Consider the following 15,730-nt stretch of genomic DNA (forward strand, 5'->3'; position numbering starts at 1 on the left):
GACCAGGACAGCGCTGCTGGCCCAGTCCCGGAGACCGCCCGCCCTTCCTTTGCTATCCCCTCGGGTCCTGATGGAGGCGCTCCATGCAGGGCCGGGGCCTCAGGGCCCTTCCACAAAAGGGGGGCTCCCCTCGGAGACTCCCAGACCTCCTTCCATGCCTCCCGATTCCCCGCCTGGCACCACAGCGCGGAGCTGGGCTGGGCGTGGCGCGGTGGGATGCACGGCTCCTGGGATTTGGCCCCGAGGCCCAGACAGGCCGGGGTGCCGTCCGCCGCCCTGCTCTGCCCGCCGTGGAGGCCACGTCTGCTAATGAGCCTGTTGCCAAGGAGCGGCTCCCGAGCCGGCAGCTGCCCCGGCCCGGCCAGGTGTGCATGGCCCGGGGCGGGCAGACGGCGGGGCCGGCCGAGCGCCACTTGTAAAGGGTAATAACCCGGCGCGGCAGGGTAATCGCCGCTTCCCAGCAGGCAGACGTGATCTCATTAGCCATCACCAGGAAGGCGGTCAGGGGAGGTCTCCCCGCTCCCTCAAAGGGGAGGCACCCCGCGCCAGGGAAGAGCCGAGCTCTGAGTGTGCGGGGGTAGGCACAGAGACTGGGCATCGTGGCCAAGAAGATGGACTCAGGGGCAGTGCTCCCTGGGCTAGGAGGCCCAGGCCTGACTCCTCCCAGGCCAGGTGTACTTCCGCCTCCCTGCTGGAGCTCAGGCTGTGTCCCCTCCTACGGGGGCCAGATGAGCCCCCTCCGCTGGGAAGAGCGGTGGCCCGGGCCATCCTGTCACCCTCTCTCTTCTCTCTGAGCTCCTGTGCTTCTGTCACCTGCACCCCCAGGGTTGGAGGAAAGAGCAGCCAACGCCTGACAGCACAGGGAGGCCTCAGGGCTGCAGGTTCCATGCTTGACCCTGGGCTACATGGCGGCCAGTGTCTGCTGTGAGGCCTAATTCTGGTCTCCTGGCCTCGGTCATCCTTCCCAGCCGTCAGTGACCTGATTCCGATGCAACGCCGCTTTGGACATCCTGGTGTGAGCCACTCCCCAGAAAGATATCCGTGCCAATAAGCGTGTTTGATATCAAGAGGTCATGGGTCCTCTGGAGTCCACCGGGGGTCTTCCATGGCTTCCCTGGTGCCCATCAGCATCATCCGGGGCTTGGTAAAAAGACAGATGTCCAGCCCGGCTGGTGTGGCTCAGTGGTTGGACGTCGACCCATGAACCAGGAGGTCACGGCTGGATTCCCGGTCGTGGGTCGATTGTGGGTCGATCCCCAGTAAGATTTCCGAGGGCCATCTGTCTTGAAGAAGGCTCAGCTTCCTCGTCCTCCAAGGGGAAGCCACGGACACTCTTTTCCTTGGGCCAGTAGGTACTTAAGGGAGTGTCCTGAGGGGTCCTGCTCCCTGACTTCATGCCCGGCATCCACGCAGTCGGAGCTGGTGGGGAGGCCATGGCCGGAGGACTGATCTTGGCCAGGGCCAGGGGCGGGTTTCGGCTCTTAGCCTCTGACATCGGTTACTCATCTTTTCCATGCCAAGAGCCCGCGAGGAAGGGCATGCGTGATGAAGGTGGGGGGAGGGGGTGTCTTCCTCCATTGCCTTTTTCAGAAGCAGGAGAGAGGGACACACGGTTATTATTCCTTTTTTGTTGTGGTTAACCCTCACCGGAGGCTATTTTCCCATTGGTTTTTAGAGAGAGTGGAAAGGAGGGGGAGAGACAGAGAGAGAGAGAGAGAGAGAGAAATGTCAATGTGAGAGCGACACATCAATTGGTTGCCTTCCGCACATACCTGACCAGGGCCGGGGATCGAGCCTGCAACTGTGACCAGAATCAAACTCAGGAGCCCTTCCGTCCTCAGGCCGACGCTCTATCCACTGAGCCAAACTGGCCAGGGCGGCTGTGACTGCTTTTGATCTTTACATGTAGAGCAGATGACAGCAGGATCATTTTGATAGTTAATCAGCGGTTCCCACATTCCTTTTTGTAGTCAAGCTCCAGTGAGAGAACGCCTGCAAAAAAAAAAAAAAGATCAACTCCACGAGTGAGGGGAGGAAAAAAATAGTGACACAGTTTTTCCACTGCAAATCACAAAGATAGGATCTTGTGTGAGTCCAGGGAGATGCCGAGGGGTGGTGACAGTCAAGGGCGGGGGTGGGGATGGGGGCAAGACAAAAGCTGGCACGTGTCCGCTAATGAGAACTGGGGGGGAAAGGATGAGGTGCAGCCTCAGAGCCACGGCACCGGGCACCGGGGAGGGGGCCTCGCCTGCGAACGCTAAGCTGGGTGTTCAATTGTTGTTGGGAATTCTAAGCAGCGACCTGGATCACTAGCTCCTGGGGGAGGCGGCGTTCCCGGGGACTAGCCGAGTGTTGCATGGACGGACGTCTGGGTGCTAGGCCCCCTCTTGCGACGGACACGGTGCCACCTCTCCCGCTGCCTCGGGGGACCCGTCTGAAGGCCACCTCTGATGGGTGGGTTTGGAACGGTCTCTAAGACAGGAGGGTGAGCTCCGGCCGGTTGCTCAGTGGTTAGAGCATCGGACTAAAGAGTCTCGGGCTCGGTTTCCAGTTAAGGGCACGTCTATGACGGTGGCAGGTTCGATCCCTGGGCCTGGTTGGGGCGTGTGCGGGAGGCAACCAGCCGATGTCTCTCTTTGTCTCTCTCTCTCTCTCTCTCTCTCTCTCTCTCTCTCTCTCTCTCTCTCATTGATGTTTCTCTCTTTCTGTCTCTCCCTCTTCTACTCTCTAAAGATCAATAGGAAAAAATTTCCTGGGCTGAGGATTCAAACAAAACAAAACAGAAAGAAGCCAGAAGGCTAGGGAGGAAGCAGGGCAGGGCCCACAGAACACACCCAGACACCGGGGAGGGCAGATCCGCCCAGGGATGCACTCCCGGGTCCGGCTGCACAGAAGTCACCCGTCCCCAGGCTGGCCTCTGGGGAGTAAACAGAGGCCTCGGAGGTGGGGAAGGAGTGAGTGTCACTCAATCCCACTTTGCCATAGTAAAAAGGCCAGGCATGAACTCCAGAAATGAACTGCTCAACTCCAAACACAGCCCAACTCCAAACAAGACACCCCGAGAAGTTAGGACATTAAGCCTCATCCGCCCGCTCGGGTCCCTGGCGTGACTCCCTCTCTCCCCACCCACATCGCACCCACAGGAGTGACAGCTCCCTCCCTTCCTGGGCTGGCTGTGCAGAGAGAAGGTGTCTCAGCGGACTCAGTCCTGAACTTTTCCTTTCCTCAAGTCCTCACACCCCACCTTCTCCCTGGTGGTCAGCCAGAGGCAGCCGCACCCTCATTGCTTTCAGAAGAAGGCAAGTTTGAGAGAGAATTAAAAAACAAGAAACAGGCAATGTGCTTTAAAAAAAATATAAAAAAAATCCACGATGGCCTGGCCGGTGTGGCTCAGTCAGCATCAATCCATGAACCAGGAGGTCACGGTTTGATCCCTGGTCAAGGGCACAGGCCCAGGTTGCGGGCTTGATCCCCAGAGGGGGCGTGCAGGAGGCAGCTGATCCATGATTCTCAGCATCGATGTTTCTCTCTCTCCCTCTCCTTTCTTCTATGAAATCAATAAAATAATTTATGCTTTAAAAATGTATCGCTGAGACTGCAAGGGATGGAAAACCTCACTTCCAACAGGCTTAGGCCAAACAGAATGATAATAATAATAATTTCCATCAGACATGTCTGTGTGGTGGGAACTGTTCCGGCCTCTCTTTTATAGGTGAGAAGATTGAGGCAGACTGTGGTTGGAACACCTGCCCAGGCTCACAGGGCTGATGACGGGGCTGGGAGGGGACGCAGACGGCTTGGCGCTCTCACTTGGGGCCAGCGGTGGTGACACCCCCCATCGTACGGGGAGCTTGTTAAAAATGCAGAGCCCCAGGCCCCTCCTGACTCCTGCTGCTCAGGTTCCGCTTCAACTTCTAACAAGGTCCCAGGTGACTCAGTGTCACGCTCCTGGCTGGGACCGGAGCCCCGGAAAACTGCTTATGTTCTATCCGGGCTTCTCAGTCCCTGTGTGTGCTGGACGGGCATGAGCAAGGCTGGCTGGAGTCCTTTTGTTTCCGGCTGAACATCTAGCACCTAGAACAGGGACTGGGTATAGTGCTTACTGAGTGAATGAATGGAGGGATGAATGAATGGATGGATGGACGAATGAATGAATGGATGAATGGATAAATGAATGAATTGACTTTGGTTGGGTACCTCTGAGTTAGGTTCTAGGCTCAGAGCTGCCTTGCTGGAAGGTGGGAAGGGAGCAAAATCCTCTGCCGTGGGGATTGCCCATCATTTGGGAGGATTGAGGTCCCTCCTTAGTAGAAATAATGAGCAGAGGTCACATTGTCCAGTGTTGGCTCACATCATCAAAATGCCCGAAATAGCCCGACCAGTGTGGCTCAGTGGTTGAGCATCGACCTATGCACCAGGAGGTCACGGTTCAATTCCTATTCAGGGCATAAGCCTGGGTTGCACTGCAGCTCGATCCCTAGCAGGAGGTGTGCAAGAGATAGCCGATCCCTGATTCTCTCTCACCATTGATGTTTCTCTCTCTCTCTCTCTCTCTCTCCCTCTCCCTTCCTCTCTGATATCGGTAAAAATATATTTTTTAAAAACAACAACAACAAAAAATGCCCGAAATCTCCCAGGAAACAAACCTTCCTCACAGCACCCCGGGCTGTTTTTCTGCCGATCACATGTCAGCCGCAGGGGGGTTGGGGGGACCTCAGCCCCTTTCCCCAGCCTCCGCGGAGGCTTTATTCCTGTTCCGTGGAAAACCCTCAAAGGCCCCTCTCTGAGCTCTGAGGGAGGCGCGGAGCGTTTGAACCGTTTGACGGGAATTGTTATGTGCGGGCGTGAGCGGAGGAATTAATCTCTGCCCAGTCTGGGGGCTGGCCCGAGGGAGAGGGCCAGACACCCCGGCGGAAAGCGCTCCCCGCTGCCGCCCGGGGAAAATCAAAGCGCGACCGGCCGCTCGCGCCCCCCCACGCGCCTGGCCTGACCCCCGCTTTTCATGCGCAGCGGCCACGGGAGGAGAGGAGGCGCGAAACCAGCACAAGCCCCCGAAGGGAAGGCTTCAAATGGAACCGTTTCATGAGGACAATGCTCTCTCTTCTTTCAACGCTCCCTGAGAACACACGGAAGTCTTTTTTCTGGGGAAAGACTGGATTCGGCTTTCATCCTCAGCGGCCTTTATTTGGGGTGCCTCTCCCCGGCACCTCCTTTCTTCATTCAGATCTCACAGGCCGGGGGAGGACAGAAGCCGCCGGCCCGCCCCAGGTGGGCATCTGTGGCCTGGGTGCGGGGACACTTGGTCTTGGGGGATTGGGGGATGAAGAAGGGTCTGCTTTTATCCGGGCAGCATGGAATAAGGTAAGTCCAGAAAAATCATGCTTATGTCAGATGAAAACATTTTCCTCCCCTTCCCTTTTTCCAAAAATGGAGCAACAGCCTAACTGGTTTGACTCAGTGGATAGAGCGTCGGCCTGCGGGTTCAAGGGTCCCAGGTTCGATTCTGGTCAAGGGCATGGACCTTGGTTGTGGGCACATCCCCAGTGGGGAATGTGCAGGAGGCAGCTGATCGATGTTTCTCTCTCATCGATGTTTCTAACTCCCTCCCTTCCTCTCTGTAAAAAAAAAAAAAAAAAATCAATATATATTTTTAAAAAGTAGCAAAAGCTCATTTCTGAAGTGACGTCTCATTCAGAGTTCTAATATAGAAAACAGGCGGGAACCGAGCCCCTGGTGGCAGTTGGGGTGCGGATGGGGTTGTGTCGAGGAGCAGCAAGCCCACCTGATTCCTCCTCTCGCCCCTCCATGGCGCCCCAGGGTTCCAGGAACCCCAGTTTGAGCATCACTCCGAAGGCCTGCTCCTCTGTGGACCTCATTCCGAAATGGGGAATGGAGCTGTCAGCGGGAAGCCCGGCCCTCCAGGTGCCAAGGAGCCTGGTGCAGGCCTTGCAGTTAGTAACCCTGGGCAGCATCCCAGGGTGGGGCAGTGAGGGGTCTGGCCGAGGGGAGACAAAGGTTCAGCAAGCCTGGCTGACCTGCAGGCCCGGGGAGGGGGGGTGCAGACCCGGGGAGGGGGGTGCAGGCCTGGGGGAGGGGTGCAGGCCTGCAGAGGCTCCTGGCAGCTGGGTTTCCAGTTCTCTGCATTTCTGTCACCCTACTCCTCCCCTGCTGCCCCCCCCCCCCCCCCGCCCCGCCACACACACTCTGACAGGCCCTCACACAGAGGTGGCTGCTGTCTTAATGCCCCTCCCCCACGCACTTGAGGCTTCAGGCTGGCACACCCCGCAATTAGGGCTGCCGTTTCCCTGGCTCTCCAGCGCCTGCTGCCTCGCCTCCCCGCTCTCCCGGGCTAATTGCTGGGTTCGCCCTTCACCGTTTCCCGCTTCCCCGCAGGAACATGGAGGCCCGGCCCCCTCCGCCCCGCGCCGGCTGTTCCAGGAGCCGCAGAGGCAAGAGAGGAAGAAACCAGCATGGTTTCGGCAAAGCATTTCTCTGAGCCCGGGAGAAGGGATCCTTTGTGGGCCGGCCACTCACACCTTCCTTTAGACTCTGCGCCCTGGCTGGTATGGCTCAGTGGATAGAGCATAAGCCCTCGGACAGAAGGGTCCTGGGTTCGATTCCAGTCAAGGGCACGTACCTCGGTTGCAGGCTCGATTCCTGGCCCTGGTCTGGGTACGTGCAGGAGGCAACGAATGGATGTGTCTCTCTCTCTGTCTCTCCCACTCTCTCTAAAAATCAATGGAAAATATCCATGGGTGCGTATTCACAACAACAACAAATAGCAATAAGAGCACAGACTCTGGTCCACGGGCCCAGGGGTGGGGTGGGGAGGGGGGCTGGAGGCTTCGCATGTGTGACCGATGGACTTGTTTATGATCCAAATATAAATAAACCCTTTATGAAAAAGGGAAAGAGGCCATTTCTGAAGTGTGACCAGAACATGAGCCCCGCTGGGACGGGTCTCGCTCTTCCCTTGCTCAGCCCCGGGGGGCCGCGAGGCGGCCGCCACGGGGCACCGTGGGGCGGTGGCAGCGTCAGACACGAGGCAAACTCTGGGCTGCGAGCTCTGAGCCAGCTGTGTCCTCTAGAGCGCCCACAGGGCCCTGCCGCGGCCTATGCCCTTGGCAATGGGGTATAGCCCCCAGCCCTGTTGTAGGGAAGGAAGATGGAGGGTGTCCGACTGCTGAGCCCTCCAACCAGAGACAGTGACTACACGTGGCTGTGGGCCCCACAGCTCTGGGGGGTCCCTGCCGTGGGGACAGTCACCAGAAGCCCCCCAAGCCTGGCGGGGAGCACTAGCTCGGGCAGGGACGGGTGGAGTGAGCCGAGATGGTTCTCATTTTCCAAATGTTCCATGTTAACTGGACTCCCAGGGGTTAAACCTGCCCTCCACCTGGCACAGGGGCCCGCTGCTGCCCGCGCCGGCCAGGCTGGTCTCCCCCTCCTTGCCAGGGCCTGCCCGGCCTGTGGCCTCTCCGTCTAACCCAGACGGAGGTGGGGGCGGAGGGAGGGAAACCGGGCCAGGAAGCGGCAGAAATAGCTCTCAGGGGGCGGAGGGCGTGGTGCCGCTGAAGGCCGCAGGCCCACGCGGGGCTGGGCGCGGTGGCTCCGTCCTCGGGGCCGGGCCGAGGGGATTTCTCAGACGCGGGCGCTGGCCCGCCCCGGGAGCCCGGGCTCAGGGAGGCCCCCGCCCCATCTCGGCCTGTTTCCTCTCACTGTTCTCCGCCTGACCGCCGGGAGGGGGCCGCAGCGTCCTGCTGGGGTGCCGCTCGAGAGGGTGGAATTGGCCAGAATGGTCTATTTTTAGCCCGTGTGGTGGCTTAGGGGACAGAGAGAAGGACCCCAGGGAGCCGGGCAGGGTGCCCCTTGCCACACACACTGTCCGGAGCACGGTGGTACCCACCTCGTTGGGTCCTGGGGATGAATCCAGGGCCCCCCATGGATGCGCCCCCCTCATGGCTGGGAGATAACAGGTCCCTCCCTAAGGGTGACCCCGCCTCAGTGTGTCACCCCTGCCCGACCCTGACCCCTACAACTGTCTACCTAGCACAGGCTGGAGGTTGGCACCTAATAAGTACTCACGACCCTCCCGGGAGCTGCTGTTTGGGGTCAAAACGGTTCTAGGGGTCCTGGGTGGGGTACAGGGTAGGTTGTTGGAGAAAACTGAAGTCCTGCCTTTTTCCGTTGTTGTTAATATTCACCCGAGGATATTTTTCCATTGATTTTTTTTCAGTGAGAGCGGAAGAGAGAGGGAGAGACAGAGAGAAGCATCGATGTGAGAGAGACACGCCAATGGGTTGCCGCCTGCATGAGTCCCCACCAGGGCCCGGGGCCGGGGAGGAGACTGCAACCAAGATACGTGCCCTTGACCCGAATCGTACCCAGGACCCTTTAGTCTGTAGGCAGATGCTCTATTCACCAAGTCACACCGGCTAGGGCCGGTCCTACCTTTCGATGCGGCATTGATCTGGCCCCCTGCCTCCCTCGGGTGGGCCAACTGCCTTCTCACTCATGTCCTGTCAACTGTGGCCACAGGCTCAGTCTCCTTATCCGACAAGTCAGGGGAGGCTGAGTCATACCTGCGTAGGGAGGCCGCTGAGAAAAGGGTCTGGTCCTTCCGGGGTCCATGGCGTCGCCAGATGACACAGGTGCGGAGACACTGAACCCACTGCGAGGTGACATGCCCAAGGTCACGTAGCCAGCGGGGGGGCTGGTCCCGCGCCAGGAAGCCTGCAGGAAATAGATGGGACGGAGCAGCATTGGTCTCCAGCCTCCCTCCAGGGGGGAGCGGGCTGGAGCCGACCGCGCCACCCGGAAATCAATCGATGCGCAGGAGGCTGTTAAAAACCACCTCCCCACCGAGCCTGCCGCTGGCCGGGAGCCGAGGGATGCTCGTTCCGTGGCCTGGGCAGGAAGCTTAGGACACTTAGGGCTGGTCCCCACCGAGCGTGTGGGCTTCAGACAGCCCAGGGGGCGGCAGGGCTGGGCTGGCAAGGTTACGCACGTACCTCTCAGCTCCGTCCTTAGCACTGAGCATTGTGGGGGGATAGGGAGGGAGGAGGAGGGGGAGCACCACCTTCCCCTGGGACTTGGCTAAGGCCGAGCAAGGCCCAGGCTCAGGGCCAGACCCGCAGGCCAATTTGGCACTTGGCCTGAGCTACAAAAGTCCCAGCTCCCCGGGCAGGGAGGGCGCTGCTAAAGCAGCTGGGCCCACTTGGGGGCAAGGGAGCCGCCGCCTTCACCCAGCCCTGCCATCCCTCCTCCATCCGAGGCCCCTCGGTGGGTGTTGGTGGCTCAGGAAGTTCTGGTTTCTGGGAGATTCTTTTTTTTATTTTATTTTATATATTTTATTGATTTTTTACAGAGAGGAAGGGAGAGAGATAGAGAGCCAGAAATGTCGATGAGAGAGAAACATCTACCAGCCGCCTCCTGCATATCCCCTACCAGGGATGTGCCTGCAGCCAACGTACATGCCCTTGACTGGAATCGAACTTGGGACCTTTCAGTCTGCAGACCGCCAAACCGGTTTTGGCTGGTTTCTGAGAGATTCTTGAGCCTCGAGTGACCTGCTCCTGAAACAATGACAGCCTTGGGACAGGGCTCCCCTGTTGCAGGCCGGGCCAGGCCACAGCTGAACGGACAATGATGCTGAGAGGGAAAGGTCAAGTGCGTGCTGGGCCTCCTGCAGCCCTGAGCAGGTGGCTGCTGGGCCAGAGGGCCAGGTGGCGTGGCCTGCGGGCACAGGGGAGCGGCAGTGGCCCAGGCTCCTGGGGGCTCATCCGGGGCCCTGCCAAGAGGCCGTGAGGACAGCCCGGGTGCTTGCGAGGGAAGGAGTTTCCCATCAGCCTCCGCTGGCTGTGCGCAAAGGCGAGGCCGTGACAACAGCCATGCACAGGCCGCGCGGAAAAGCTCGGAAGCAGCCAATCCTCTCGGGACCTTCCTGGGGCCGGGGAACCACGGGCTGTGGTTTAACTGTGTGTAAACAGCATCCAGCCGTATTACATGAGTAAACACACTAATGTGAGGAGCGGATCTGAGCGGAAGAGCCTTCTCCAACGAGCTGGGTGTCCTGCCCCCCGGGGCCGCGGGCGCCTGGCTCTGGCCTGGCTGCTCGCCTGTGTCCTTGGACGGCTGAGCGGGGGGCCAGGCCGGTGTGCAGGGGGCATGGGCTGTGCTGTCCGGGGGGGTAGAGGGGAGGGGGGAGGGGAAGTCCTGATGGCACAGGACACATTTCTATCCCTTCCTCCATCCCAGCCAAGACTTTCAGGCCTCAGCTCCCCCTTTAAAGAGTTTCCAGCTCCCTGTCCTCCCGGATTGAAAAATGCCTGGAAATGTGGGAGCAACTCCAGGCTGGGGCCCTCTAAGGCGCCACTCCCGCCCCCGGGCAGGGAACGCTGCAGGGGAGGGGGCGGCCGTGGGTGACTTTGCAGCTCTGTGACCAGGAGCGAGGTAGTTCACTCATCCGGTGGGTCAGAGGCTGCCCTGAGAGCCTGGGAGAGGATCGTGAGATGAGATTAGAGTGCGTGCCCTTGACCTGCATGGCTCAGGGTCGGGCTGGAGGCAGAAACTGTCCTGGCTAGGCAGAAGGGGTGAGGCTTTTTCGGGGGTCCCTAACCAGCTCATGAGAGCTCTCAATCACGCTGGCAATCTGCAGGACCCCATGCCCTGGGTCCGCTCCGCTTTGGCGCCCCCTGCAGGCTCGGTTTCCCACGAGCCTGTCCCGAGCCCTCCCTGGGAAGCACCAGGAGGTAATGGCCCTCATTCTGACCTCAGATCTCTGCCTTCCCACTTCCCCGTCATGAGCACAGGTGCCCTCTGCCGCCGGACCATGTGATGACCGCTGACTCCGGCCACAGTCCGCCCAGGGCCCCTCGGCGGGAAATGGCGGTTTGCCAAAGCAGAACGGAGAAGGAGGCTCCTGGGAACCGCCTCCCCCTCCTGGCCCAGGGCCATCTTTCCTCCACCAGGAAGTGACACTGCACAGGCAGAGGGTGGAGAGCCACAGGCCCAAGCCCCTGCACTGCCACGGCAGGCAGCACTTCACTCACTGCCCCATTCATTCATTCATTCATTCACTCACTCACTCATTCATTCACTCATCCATCCATCCACTCATTCATTCACTCTCCCATCCATCCATCCATCCATCCATCCATCCTTCTATCCATCCACTCATTCATTCACTCTCCCATCCATCCATCCATCTATCCATCCACTCATTCATTCATTCACTCATCCATCCATCCACTCATTCACTCACTCTCCCATCCATCCATCCATCCACTCATTCATTCATTCACTCATCCATGCATCCATCCATCCACCCACTTTAGAAGAGACTTGTCTGCTTAGGACTGGGGTCTCCTCTTTCCCAAGGCTCTGCTTCCTGGGAGAACCTTTTCTCCTCCCCACTATGGTGGGAACATAAGGGACCCAGAGGAGCAGCAATTGGGTCTCGCTCTTCTCGTGGCCAGAAGCGGCCCCCGTTTTAGAAAGCAGGAAGTGGAGACCACAGACTCTCATGGGCCCACCCCTTCCTCCCCAAGTGAACCGCTCTCTCCAACCCAGCAGCGAGGGGAGAGCGGAGGGGACCTTCGCACGGGACCTCAGCAGACCGGAAGGGGGGGGGGCGGCAGGTCCTGGGAAGGACTGCTCTGGCCAGCACGCAGTCTCCTGGACGCGTCACCATGGCAGCACACCCCTTCCTAGAACGAGCTGAACCCAGCGCTGCTTCTCCTTGCTTGGTGATCAGTATGGTCACGTCTCTCTCTCCACTTCCCTTTCCTGCTGATACCTTTTTACTCCAATAAGTGAGCATATTCTAAACTTCTCAAAGGCATGGGCCACGGTATGTACACCCGCAGAGTCTATAAGAGTATCTTTTTGTTATTGTTCATCCTCAGCCGAGGATATTTTCCCCATTGATTTTTAGAGAGAGAGGAAGGGAGGAGGAGGAGGAGGAGAGAGAGAGAGAGAGAGAGAGAGAGAGAGAGAGAGAGAGAGAGAGAGGAACATGGATGTGAGAGAGACACATCAATTGGTTATCTCCTGCACACGCCCCAACTGGGGCCCAGGATGGAACCTGCAACCCAGGTGTGTACCCTTGACTGGGAATCGAATCCACAACCTTTTGGTACAAGGACCGACACTCTAACCACGCAGGGCTAGAATAATATCTTCAAATCACAAATACTCGGGAATATTTCCAGAACACTAGGACCTGAACTTGGCTCAGATAGGCACTCAGCATGGGCTGCCTGGGACCATGGCTCACTTACCATGCAGAAGGCTGGGATCTCCGTCATGGGAGAGCCACGGACAGAACTTCCCAGAGTCCGGGAGGGGAGAGCTGGCTGCGGACCAGCGCTGATGAGCAGGGTCGCCTGCCCTGAGGAGAGGGAAGCGACAAGGTCAAAGGCAAAGATTCAGACAGCAAAGGATAACCAAGGGCGGCCTCCCAAGGCTCAGGGGGAGCTTCACACTGTCACTGTCACGGGTGAGGGACTGTCACAGGGTCAGCTAGAGGGGCGGGGGGCAGGCCCCCATGCTCCTGCGTCCTGTGGGGAGAGGGCGGGGCCGGCCTGGCAGGTGGATGGGTGTGCCAGGGGAGGCTCTGGCCTATGTTATTCTCCCTTTTTATAGGCAGCCCAGTCACCGGGGGAATGCCCGGGCCGCGTGGTGCCAGGAAGTCTGGCTGGTGATGCCAGCTGTTTGTCGGAGTTAGTTGGCTGGGAGCTCCAGCCGCCTGGCCTACTGGAGCCCGGGGCCCTGCCCCCCAGGAAGGCCGAGCCTGGGCAGGGACCCTCCCGTCGGAAGAAGGGGGCCCAGGTCCCAGCCGGCTCAGGGTCCGGGCGACCCGGGACGACCCCCGGGTTCGCAGGTGGCCCTGCTCCGGCACGCGGAAGCGCAGGGAGGCAGCAGGTGCTGACACCTCGGTGCAGTGAGTAAGTGTGAATGTGGGCAAAGAGGAGGATCAGAGGCAGGAGGCATTCAGAGACACAAAGAGCGGCACAGGTTGGGACAAGAAAGGCTGAGGAGTTGGGATAGGTCACGGCAGGCAAGCCCGGTCTGTACAGGGAGGCTGGTAAGACGTTCTGAAGGCCTGGAGGGCGGGGGACACTGTTGTAGGGACACGAATGCGTGTGCCTCAGACCCATGTGACCACCCTCCCGATGGCGGGGTGGGATACAGTGCTGGAGACCAGCCGTGACTGTGAGGAGGGATCTGCTCTGTTAACTGATCGTGCTGTTCTGATGAGAGAAGGCAGCTTCCCACCTGGCGGGGAGCTCCCCTGGAAATGGGGCCCACCCTCCCCATCGGGGGGCTGCCTGTGAGCTTGGAAAGACTGACAACCTTGCTGCAGAAACCAGAGCCACCAGCCCTTTGCATACCCACAGGCCCTTGCAAATCCCCAGCCCTTTGCATACCCACAGGCCTTTGCAAACCTCCACCCTTTGCATACCCACAAGCCTTTGCACATCCCCAGCCCTTTGCATACCCACAGCCCTTTGCATACCCACAGGCCTTTGCAAACCTCCAGCCCTTTGCATACCCACAAGCCTTTGCAAACCCCCAGCCCCCTCACCTGTAAACTGCCCATCTGGCATAACCCTCTGGCCGATGTCCCCTGTCACCTCTGTCCTTCCTCCCACTATCGGCATCTGGCTACGGTGGGGGGCAGAGCAGAGGTTTGAGGGTGCCCTGCGGCTCTCCCACGCTGCCAGCAGGACTGGAATCAGTGCTCATGTGGGGTTCCACCCTGCCTCTGCCGAACGGGCTGGGGCGTGGCCGGCAGCCCGGACCCACTGATTGTGCGGTTACATGTGGACTTGGGGAGGTGGTCAGAAGGAAGAGTCAGGCGTGACCCGGCTCGAGGCCACTGTGCTGGCGATGAGGGCAGGGGTGGGAGGTCAGGGCTAGGGGCGGGACAGTTAGGAGGGCTGCTGCATTTTCCCCTCTGCTTGTTTTCTGAACTAAAGTGTAACTTATGCCCTGACCGGTTTGGCCCAGTGGATAGAGCGTCAGCCTGCAGACTAAAAGGTCCCAGGTTCAATTCCGGTCAAGGGCATGTACGTTGGTTGCAGACACATCTCCAGTAGGAGGTGTGCAGGAGGCGGCTGATCAATGTTTCTCTCTCATCGATGTTTCTGATTATCCTTCTCCCTTCCTCTCTGTACAAAAAAATCAATAAAATATATATATTTAAAAATAAAGTGTAGCCAAAACAGGTTTGGCTCAGTGGTAGAGCGTCAGCCTGCGGACTGCAAGGTCCCGGGTTCGATTCCGGTCAAGGGCATGTACCTTGGTTGCGGGCACATCCCTGGTAGGGGGTGTGCAAGAGGCAGCTGGTCGATGCTTCTCTCTCATCGACGTTTCTAGCTCTCTATTTCTCTCCCTTCCTCTCTGTAAAAAAATCAATAAAATATATTTAAAAAATAATAATAATAAAATAAATAAATAAAGTGTAACTTATATCCAATAAAACTCATTTCACTGGAGGGAGGGGTGGGATGTGACATTACAATGGACTCAGAGCTCCCCAGGCCCTGCCTCGGGGTCTCTGCCCAGAGCCCCAAACGACACGCTGCCCCCGTTCTGCGTGGCTTCTCCCTGGGTGGACCCCCCCATGCTGACGTCTGGAAAAGGAGACGGAGTGTGTCCCTCACCGGCTGCGGCCTCTCCCTCCGTGGGCGCAGGGGCAGGCGGCCCGGCCGGCTGCAGGTGTTGCTTCAGCCCCTGCTTCGCTGCTGCAGTTTGGGAGCCGGGAAGCCTGCAGCCTGCGCTGCTGCACCAGGTGCTGGAGGAGGAAGACATTATCAGTCGCCACCATCAAAGCGAGGTGGGGAAGGGAGGTTTCAACTCGTCCCAAATTCCCCCCGGGGAATCTGGCCCCCGGTCAATTCCCCTCCCTCCTGTGGGGCTGATGTTGCTGCCAGAACGTTCTCACCAGCAGCCCAGCAGCCTGGGGTTGGCTCAATGGAAACCCCATCCCCTGGCCTCGGCCTAAGCGAGAGAAGGAAACCACCCTTTGCCCTGGCCGGTGTGGCTCAGTGGATAGAGCGTCGGCCTGCGGACTGGAGGGTCCCGGGTTCGATTCCGGTCAAGGGCATGGACCTTGGTTGCGGGCACATCCCCAGTGGCGTTGTGCAGGAGGCAGCCGATCAATTCAATGACTCTTCTCATCATTGATGTTTCTCTCTTTCTCTCCCTCTTCCTTCCTCTCTTACATCAATAAAAAATATATATATATTAAAGGAAAAAAAGAAACCAGCCTTTGCTGACAGATAATACACTGGTTGTTTCTCGCAATTGGACTGTGGGGACTCTTAAAAATAATGTGTGTGTGTGTGTGTGTGTGTGTGTTTCTTTTTCTGGACGAGTTTTAACAACCTAGAAAGCTTAATTAAGCTTTCCTACTGCACCTCTTTTTAATTGAGTTTAGTAGCAGGTGAGTATTTTTAGAATTGAAGTGATGATTCCATGTGGTGGATACACGTCTGCAGATTCTCAAACTGCTACCCGGGTCAGAATGGAGCGAAAGAGCCCAGCCGCTGTAGCTCAGGGGTTGAGCATCGACCTAGGAACCAGGAGGTCACGGTTCGGTTCCCAGTCAGGGCACAGGCCCGGGTTGCAGGCTCAGTCCCCGGTGGGGGTGTGCGTGGATCTAGGATTCTCTCTCATCGTTGATGTTTTTCTCTCTCTCCCTCTTCCTGCCTCTCTGAAGTAAAAA

Source organism: Pipistrellus hanaki (assembly GCF_964339955.1).
Source record: "Pipistrellus hanaki genome assembly, chromosome: 21".
In the NCBI taxonomy this organism is placed as follows: domain Eukaryota; kingdom Metazoa; phylum Chordata; class Mammalia; order Chiroptera; family Vespertilionidae; genus Pipistrellus; species Pipistrellus hanaki.